This window comes from Rattus rattus, chromosome 2, assembly GCF_011064425.1.
Source record: "Rattus rattus isolate New Zealand chromosome 2, Rrattus_CSIRO_v1, whole genome shotgun sequence".
Lineage (NCBI taxonomy): Eukaryota > Metazoa > Chordata > Mammalia > Rodentia > Muridae > Rattus > Rattus rattus.
The window spans coordinates 73479616-73488990 of NC_046155.1; the positions used below are offsets into that span (position 1 = coordinate 73479616).

Below are 9375 nucleotides of genomic sequence, written 5' to 3' on the forward strand. Positions count from 1 at the left end.
ACCAACATGGCTGTGTAAGGAGAGATGCTAAAGCATGACAAGAAAGAAGAAAGAACGAGAATCCTCAGGGGACAGAAAGAGTAGCTGAACTGACAGCTTGCATCTAACACTGACTCAGAGCTATCTCTCTAGACCCTGTTGGAATCATGTTCAAAAAGTCTTTATCTATGCATGTAGATCAAAGTCTTTTTCTCCAGTATTTTCAGGGGTTCAAATCCTTTTTTAAAAACAGACTTAATTCATTTATTTTTCTTGTATAAAAACCCTTATGTGGTAGCCACAGCTGGAGCCTGGGTCCTCTGAACAGAGACTCTGGTGTGGGTTTTCACAAGATGGTCAGTGAATTCCTGATAAGGAGACTTGGTGAACACAGTCTCTTTCCAGAGGTCAGGGGTCAGGTAGCTGTAGGTCTTGGAGATGGCATCAAAGGTGGCCTTGGCAAAGTTGCCCAGGGTGGCAGTGCAGCTGAAGTGTAGCAGTCATCTATACCGGCCATCATCAGTAGCTTCTTGGGCACAGGAGCAGAGACAATGCCAGTGCCTCTGGGGGCGGGGATGAGACGCACCAACACAGCCACAGCCGTCTGTCACCTTGCATAGCACAGTGTGGGGTTTGCCAATCTTGTTCCCCCAGTAGCCTCTCTGCACTGGGATGATCGAAAGTTTGGCCAGGATGATGGCCCCTCGGATGGCAGTGGCTACCTCCTTGGAGCTCTTAACACCAAGACCAACGTGGCCACTGTAGTCCCCAATAGCAACAAAAGCCTTGAACCTGGTCCGCTGGCCAGCCCCAGTCTGCTTCTGCACTGGCATGATTTTCAGAACCTCATCCTTTAGAGATGCACCCAGGAAAGAGTCAATAATCTCAGACTCCTTAATGGGCAGGGAGAACAGGTAGATCTTCTCCAAGGACTTGATCTTCATGTCCTTAACCAGGCGGCCCAGCTTGGTGACGGGGATCCACTCCTTGTCTTCAGCTTTACCTCCATGAGCCCCGCAGCCTCGACCATGGCCACGGTCACGGCCACAGCCCCTAAGGCCACTGCCGAATCCTCCAGGGAAGCTGCCCGCAGCCTCCTAACCCTGGGCCCCCGGGTCCTCCGGGCCCTCCCACCGGCGTCATCCGCCATTTGGTGTTTTCCTGAAGAAGAAGAAAGGGGTTCATATCTTATGGTAGGATCTTTGATCCATTTTGAACTGATTTGGGGTGTGTGTGTGTGTGTGTGTGTGTGTGTGTGTGTGTGTGTGTGTGTGTGTGTGAGAGAGAGAGAGAGAGAGAGAGGGCAGTTTTATTATTCTACATAGAGAATACAGTTTTTCTTGGCATGATTTGTTAAGGAAGCTTTCTTTCCTTCAATGCATTTGTCAAAATTAGTAGCAGGAACAGTGTAAGAGTCTTTCTGGGTCTGTATTATATTTCACTAGTCTACCTGCCTGTTTTTGTGCTGGTTCTATGTATTTTGTTGTTGTTGTTGTTGTTGTTGTTGTTGTTGTTGTTATTTTGAATCAGAGACAGAGTCCTTCTATGTAGCTCTCACTGTACAGACCAGGTTGGCCTTGAACTCAATAGAGATCCTCCAGGTTCTACCTGATCCCTGTTCCCACTGCACCCAGCTGCTTTAAAACAACAACAACAACAACAACAACAACAACAACAACAACAACAAGGTTTGTAGTATAATATGAGATTGGATATTGTTCTTTTTGTCACAGGTTGCTTTGGCTTTCTGGGGGTCTTTTGTGAATCTATATGGATTTTAGATATTTTTCCCCCTAGTTCTGTAAAACATGTCATTGGAATTTTGGTGGGTTTTGTGCTGAATTTGTAGAATGCTCTCAGTTACAAGATTGCTTTTGCCAATCCAGGTGCACAGGACATCTTTCCATCCTCCAGTATTCCTTTCTTTCCTTTCTTTGGGGTCTTAAAGGTTTTTATTGCTGTGGTCATTCACTTACTCGGTGAGCTTTAGTCTAGGTATTTTTTTTTTAAGCTATTGGGAATGGAATTTTTCCTTTTGGTTTCCTTCTCAACAAGTTTGTTATTAGTATACAGGAAAGATACTAATTTTTGTATCCTGCTACTTTGTGGAAAGAGTTTATCAGATCTAGGAGTTTTCTGGTGGAGTCTCTGGGAGCTTTTAAGTATAGGATCATGTCATCTTCAAATAGAGATAATTTCTGGGTGTTTTCTTTTCCTATTTGTATTTATTTCTTTTGTCAGCTAAGACTTTGAGCACTATGTTGGGTAAGAGTGGAGGGAAAGCCCTTGTTTCATTCCATTAGAGTAAATGCTGCATTTAGTGTAATGGTCTATACATCTCATATAATGTCTTTATTATGCTGGGGTTTGTTCCTTTTATTTCTGGCTTCTTAAGGACTTTTAACAATTTATCATTACATTTTATTTTATTTTATTTGTTGTCCTGGGGAATCAAACTCAGGTTATCAGGCTTTGTGCCAGGCTCCTGTACCCACTAAGTGATCTTGCTTCACTCAAGGTTATTATCAAGAAAACAAAAATGGTGAAGTTTGTTAAAGACTTGTTCTGCATCAATTTGGATGGTCATGTGATTTCTTTCCTCCTTATGTACAAAATAACACTTACTTATTTGCATATGTTGAACCAATTTTGCATTCTTGGAATAAAATTAATTTGGTCATGGTGTGTCTTTCTTTTTTTAAGTTTTTTTTTAAATGTGTATGGGTATTTTGCCTGCATGTATGTGCAGTGACGACAGAATTCATCAGATCCCCTAAACCTGGAATATCAGACGGCTGTGAGCCACTGTGTAGATGCTGAGAACCAAAACTCAGGTCCCCCCAAGTGCAGCACATGCCCTTAACTGCAGAGCTATTTCTCTACGCCTTTGTATGATCCGATTTTTTTTTTTTCCTCCTGAGTTTTCAAGACAGGCCTTCTCTGTGTAGCCCTGGCTGTCCTGGAACTCACTCTGTAGATCAAGCTAGCTCCGACTCAGACATCTGCCTGCCTCTGCCTCCTGCATGCTGGGATTAAAGGTGTGCATCACCATGCCTGGCCTGAATGTATTCTTGAACTCAATTTGCAAAAGTTTTACTTAAAACCAACAAATCAAGACTTTTAACATCTATGTTCACCAGGGAAATTGGCCTATAAATTCATTCTTTGTTGTATTATTTGGTTTTAGTATCAGAGTAAAGCTAGCTTCACAGGTTGCTTTTGGTAGTGTTTCTTCCTTACCCATTTTTTGAAAATTTGAGGTCCAATGATACTGGTTCCTCTGTAAAGACTCCATCTGGTTCTGACCTTTTCTTTGTTGGAAAGTTTTTGTTTTCTACTACTGCAGTCTTACTGATGGTTATGGATGTCTTTAAGCTGTTTATATCTTCTTGATTTAATTTCAGTTATATATGACTAGAAATTCAACCATCTCTTCTAGTTTTTTAAAATGTTTTCAAAATACTTTCTAATGATTCTCTCCATTTCATTGGCACCTATAGCAACCTCCCTCCTTTCATCTCTAATTTAATGGATTTGTATCTTTTCTCTTTTAACTATTTTAGTTTGTCATTCTTTTCCAAAGACTTGTTCTCTTCGTCTGATGAGCTTTATGAATTATCGTTTTATTCCTACTTTCATTAAATTCTATTCTTCATTATTTCTCCCTGTTGCTTTGGGTTTGTTCTTGTTTTTCTAAAATCCCGAGTTGCCCCATTGATTTCTCTTTTTGATGTAAGCACTCTGTATTAGTCAGGGTTCTCTAGAGCCATGGGACTTATGGAAGGTCTCTATATATCAAGGGAATTTATTGTGATGACTTAGTCTGCAGTCAAACTAACCCAATGATGGGCAGCTATGAATGGGAAGCCCAAGAGTCTAGTAGTTGCTCAGTCCCACGAGGCTGGGAGTTCACGCTGGATGTAGCCAAGTCGATGACCAGGAATAGCATCACACACTCACAGCTATGTGTGCCTTCTCGGAACTGCCTTAGCCATATCCCAAGGGCTCTGGTACGTTGTGCTTTCATTCTCGCTTGCTTTTGCAGACTTTTATTTCCTCTCTAACTTCCTCAGTGCTCCTTCCAAAGTGTGTTATTCAGCTTTTCATGCATTTGTGTAGTTTCTATAGTTTTTCTTGCTATCAATTTCTAGTTTGATTACACTATTATCTAATAAGAGATATTATTTTGATTTTTGTGTACTTGATAAGACTTTATTTATGATGTGGAGGGTGGTCTATTTTATGGTCTATTTAATGTTTCAAACACTGCTAAAAAATGTGTATTGTTTTTGTTGAATGGAATATCCTGAAGATACTGGTTAAGATCATAATATTTGATCTATTATGTATTTAACTGAGGTCTCTTTATTTTTAATTTGTGTTACCTATCTAGGATACTAGGACCACTTAATATCAGAACCCATGCATCCATATCCATCTCTCTATCTCTCTATCTATCTATCTACCTATCTATCTATCTATCTATCTATCTATCTATCTATTCACCCATCATCTCTTATAAGCATCACCTGTCAATAAAAAAGCTGATGGCCAATGAGTTGAGGCAAGAAATAGGAGGTAGGACACTGGCAGGAAGAGAGAGAATTCTGGAAAATAGAGGTGCAGGAGATTCAAGCAAGATGCTTGCAAGACACAAAGGAAGAAGCAGGTCAGGACTGAAGGAGAGAGGTAACTAACCATGTGGAAGACATAGAATAGTTTGAATGTGTTAAAAAAAAAATTACGAGCTAGTCAGGGAATGGGTCAAAGCTTGTGTCCAAGGCATTTATTAATAAATGGTCTCAGAGTTGTCATTCTGGGAACAGGGAGTGGGAAGGAAAAATGGGTTGTTTTTTACATATACACAATTGTTTAGTGCCTTCTTTAAGCATTTTCTCCTTTGCTACTATGTAAAACCTTCTTTATGTCTTTTAATATTGACATTACTTCATCGGATGTTAGAACGGCTCTGCCAGCACGCTTTCTGTTCCCCTTGCTTGATGGATTGATTTCCTTCCTCTGACTCTCAGTCTGTTAGCGTCTTCATCGCTAAGCTGCGTTTCTTCCAGACAGTGGGAAGTTGGCTATGGTTTTTTAAATCCGGTTAGGCACTCTGCATCTCTTTATTGGCAAGGTAGGGTCATTTATGCTTAAGGGTACTAGCGTGAGAGATACATACTAACTACTGTAATTTTGTCCATTGCTTCATCTGTTGGATTCCGTTTTTCCCTATCGATGTCCGAGGTTCTCTGGATTACTGTGTAGTTCATGACGCGCTCCATCTTGGTTTTTCTTTGTTCAGCTATTCATCGCACGAAATTCATTATTTTTTCTGATGTTGTGACTGAGACTTTCCCCCTCCTCTGTATAGCACTAAGTGTCTCTGAGCGCTGATTTGATGGTTATGTAGTGTATTATTAGCCTGTGCTTGACTTGAAATGCCTGCCAAGTTTAAAAGGTAGTTTTGTTAGCTACCGAAATCTTGATGGGCAATTATTTTCTATTGGAACTGAAATATTCCATTCTGTGCTCCCCTGGACTTGAGGATTGCTGATGGGGTCTGATGTTCCTCTGCCTTTATGGGTCAGTTAATGTCTTTCATTACAGCTTTAAATATTTACTTTGTATGCTTGTCTTCTGAGACAGGTTCTCACGTAGCCCTGAAGGTCCTTGTACTTACTAAAGAGCGTCAACATCTTATCTTCTGTCCTTCTTCGCCTCCCAAGTACTGCAATTAGAGGTGCGCATGGCCATAACCAACTTCTGTTGTGCTAGAGACTGAACTTGTGGCCTCAGTCAGGCAAGTGCTCTACCAGCTGGGCTATCCCAAGACTTTCGTATTGCTGACATGTTGGCTATGATACGTTGTAGAAAGAAACATGCTGTGCACTCACCGATAAGTGGATATTAGCTGTAGAGGATAGTTATGCTACAGTCCACCAACTCAGGGAGGCTAAGTGACAAGGAGGGCTTAGGTGGGGGAACAAAAGGCTCTTCCTGGGAGGATGAGGCATTAGAGTGGCCTCTTTCCAGGTCCTCCAATATTGGAGACCAGGTTAAGTGATTAAGAGCACATAATGCTCTTGCAGAGGACCTGAGTTTCGGTATTAGCACCCACATTGTTGGGCAACTCACAACTGCCTCCAGCTTCGGGGGTAGCTCATGCTTCTGGCCTCTGCAGGCGCAGCCATTCATGTGCACTTACTCATACACATACCCAAAATTTTAAACCTCTAAAAAAATAAGTTCAGGAAAAAAAAAAAAAAAGACTGTCTGTGTACAGAGTAGGGAGGTAAGTTGAACTGAGACTCTGGCCTTTCCTGCGGTTTATGATGCTGCTGAATGGCTAATGATTAAGTGTCTGCTGTTTTCCCTTTTTGTGTAGCGGGTGTCTGCTGGTCACGTTTTACATTCTGTGGGCTGGGCAGGTTTTCTCCCTCTGTCCTGAATCTTCACATCACACTGCTGGGATGACTAGAGTTTTCGTTGAAGGGCGTCTCTTAAGTGCAGTGGGGGTGTGAGCAGCAGCCACAGCACTGAGACTGGGACAGCTAGAGGCCCTGCCTTCATCCTTTCAAGACCTCTCGAATACTAATCACCTTGCTGGAGGGCGGAGGGATCCAGCCGTGGGTATCACAAACACCCGTTGGAACTTCAGTATTCTTAAGTATTAACAGTAGCATCAGGTGGGTGACTCTAGAATTTGATCCACCCAGGGGTCTCATATCCACATAATTTCTCCATGATTTTCCCAGCCAGAGAACAGCATACCCGAATCCTTCGGTTTGTCGGTGACATGCTCGCCTGCTCTCCACAGCTGCTTATCTGGACCTCCCTCTATCTTGGGGCACTAATAGGTTAAGTTGAGGCTCTGTGGATGCTCCCTGGTTTCAGGTCCCCAGGTAGCGGTTTTTAAAAATAGATTCTCCCCCTTCAGATTGCTTCTGGCTACTGTCCTCTGAGTCATATAGTGTGACAAAATGAGATTCTCTCTGCTGTTGAATTTTCTGCTAGGGCAATTACTGTTGTGTCAAACCTGGATTTAAGGCTTATAAGGGTTCTGGGCTTGTTCTGGGTATAGGATTGCCTGAGTTTCATTTGACTTATCTTTTGGCTTTTATTTTGACTCCCCATCCCTGCCAGGGAACTGTGTGGCTGAGGCTGAGCTTGGCTTTTCTCTCTTTTTTTTCTCTTTGTCTCTATCTCTCTGTCTCTCTGTCTCTGTCTCTCTCTCTCTCTCTCTCACACACACACACACACACTTGTTTTATTTCTTTTCTGATCCTTTTGTTTCACTTGTGTAGATTTTCTTTCCTTCCTAGGTTCATGGAGAAGCAGCCGCCAATTTCCCACTGTACCTATAAATTCATGTAGGGCTTCAGTATGCAGCTAAGCAGATCTACAAGCTACCCCAGAACTCTCTCTTGGCCACCAGGCTTTGCTCTCCTTCAGTGAGACCGAGTGCAGAGATAACACTAGGCGACTGGGGACATGGGAGGGAGACGGCCAAGAGCACACTTGCTCTTGCAGAGGCTTCCGGGTTGGTTCTCAGCGGTCACGTGCAGCTTACCACCACTCTTAACTCCAGTTTTAGGGACTCCCACATCCTTGTCTGACCTCTAGGGGCATCAGCCACACATGTGGTGTACATACATGAAAGCTTACACTCATACACATGAAATAAAAAGAAATCTTTGGAAAAAAACAAAACAAAACAAGCTATGTGCCTAAGTTGGTGGCGGGCTGCTTCTCTACCACAGAAAACTGAATTATTTTTGTTCTCAGCGACAACTCTGTATGTAGGTTGGTATTGTAGTTACTTTTTAAATTGTTGTTCCTGGGACAAAATATCCAATAAATGCAACAAAAGGAAGAGGGGATTCTGTCCAATTTGAGGGTAGAGTTCATCATGGAAGACAAGGGTTGTGGTGGATGTAGGGGCAGTGGTCACCTTAAGCCCACTTAAGTGATGAAGGAGAATGTAAAAGGTGACTTGAATATGCTCGCACTGTGAAGGAGCATGCATATGTAGAACAAAACTTAGTAAGAGAACAAGAATTGGTAAAGACAGAATTAGGGTCATGTACCTAAAGTGAAGGAAGACTGGGATAAATTAATATATTATAGTATTTTAAAAAGTCATTAAATTATGTACATTGAATAGCATCGAAGATCCCCAGAACGAGACTGTTTTAATATGGGAGGTGGGGCTTTTTGCATGTGTTAAAAATCTTGAAATCACCAAAGTAATCACAAAGAATAAGTGAAAAGGTAGATTAGTCAGAAAGAGATGAAAGAATAGGCCGAAAAAGTCGCCTGTGCAGGCGGAGAAAGGTGCAGAGTCTAATCATGTAGGCTACATCCAGAAATCAGAATGAGGCAAAACCAACCAAAGCAGAAGAGTTCCGTTAACACCTTGACTTTAGCCTAGTCTCTCACCCCAACCCTTCTTTAAAAAATTAATTTAATCTTATGTGCAATGTATGAGATTCCTTGGAAATGAGTTTACAGACGGTTGTGAGTTGCCGTGCAGGTGCTGGGGATTGAACCCAGGTCCTCTGGAAGAGCAGGACACTGAGCCATCTCTTTGGTCCCTTTCGAACCTTCTTTTTGAGAAAAGGTCTTAGGTAGCTCAGGCTGGCCTTGAAAAGCCTGATCTACTTTTTTAAATTTTATTTTTCTTGGATATTTTATGTATTTACATTTCAAATGTTATCCCCTTCCCCCGCTCCTTTCCCATACCCTCCCCCTGCTTCTGTGAGGATGCTCCCACTCTCACCCACCCACTCCCACCTCAACGCCCTGGCATTCCCCTACATTGGGGAAACCAGCCTTCATAGGACCAAGGGCTTTTCCTCCCATTGGTGCTGGACAACGCCATCCTCTTCTACATATGTGGCTGGAGCCTTGGGTTGCTCCATGTGTACTCTTTGGTTGGTGTTTTAGTCCCTGGGAAGTGGGGTCTGGTTGGTTAATATTGTTCTTCTTCCTTTGGTGTTGCAAACCCCTTCAGCTCCTTCAGTAGTTTCTCAACTCCTCCACCGGGGTCCCCTTGTTCAGTTCAATGGTTAGCTGCAAGCATCCTCATCTGTATCAGTAGGGGTCTGGCAGAGCCTCTCAGGAGACACCCATCTGATCCACTTCTTGAGAGCTGGATTTGCAGACATGTACCGTATGCCTGGCTGAATTTGCCTTTCTGATCTCTAGGACTGTTAAGATAATGCATGTTGGTTTAAATTTATAATTTGTTGCCATAGTAACAAATGTACATTGGGCTAGGCATGGGCCAATGAAGCGTTATGGTTATGACTAATGTAGTTCTATACCTATGTCTAACACTCCATCCCTTGGATCTCACTCTGTAGACCAGGCTCAAACTCGGAGATCTGCCTGTCT

General features: G+C 42.5%; 1 pseudogene; it reads right to left on the reverse strand.

Annotated features, from left to right (window-relative positions):
- Positions 1–266: 266 nt before the first annotated feature.
- LOC116893885 lies at positions 267–1129 on the reverse strand (annotated as a pseudogene).
- Between the last annotated feature and the right edge of the window lie 8246 nt (positions 1130–9375).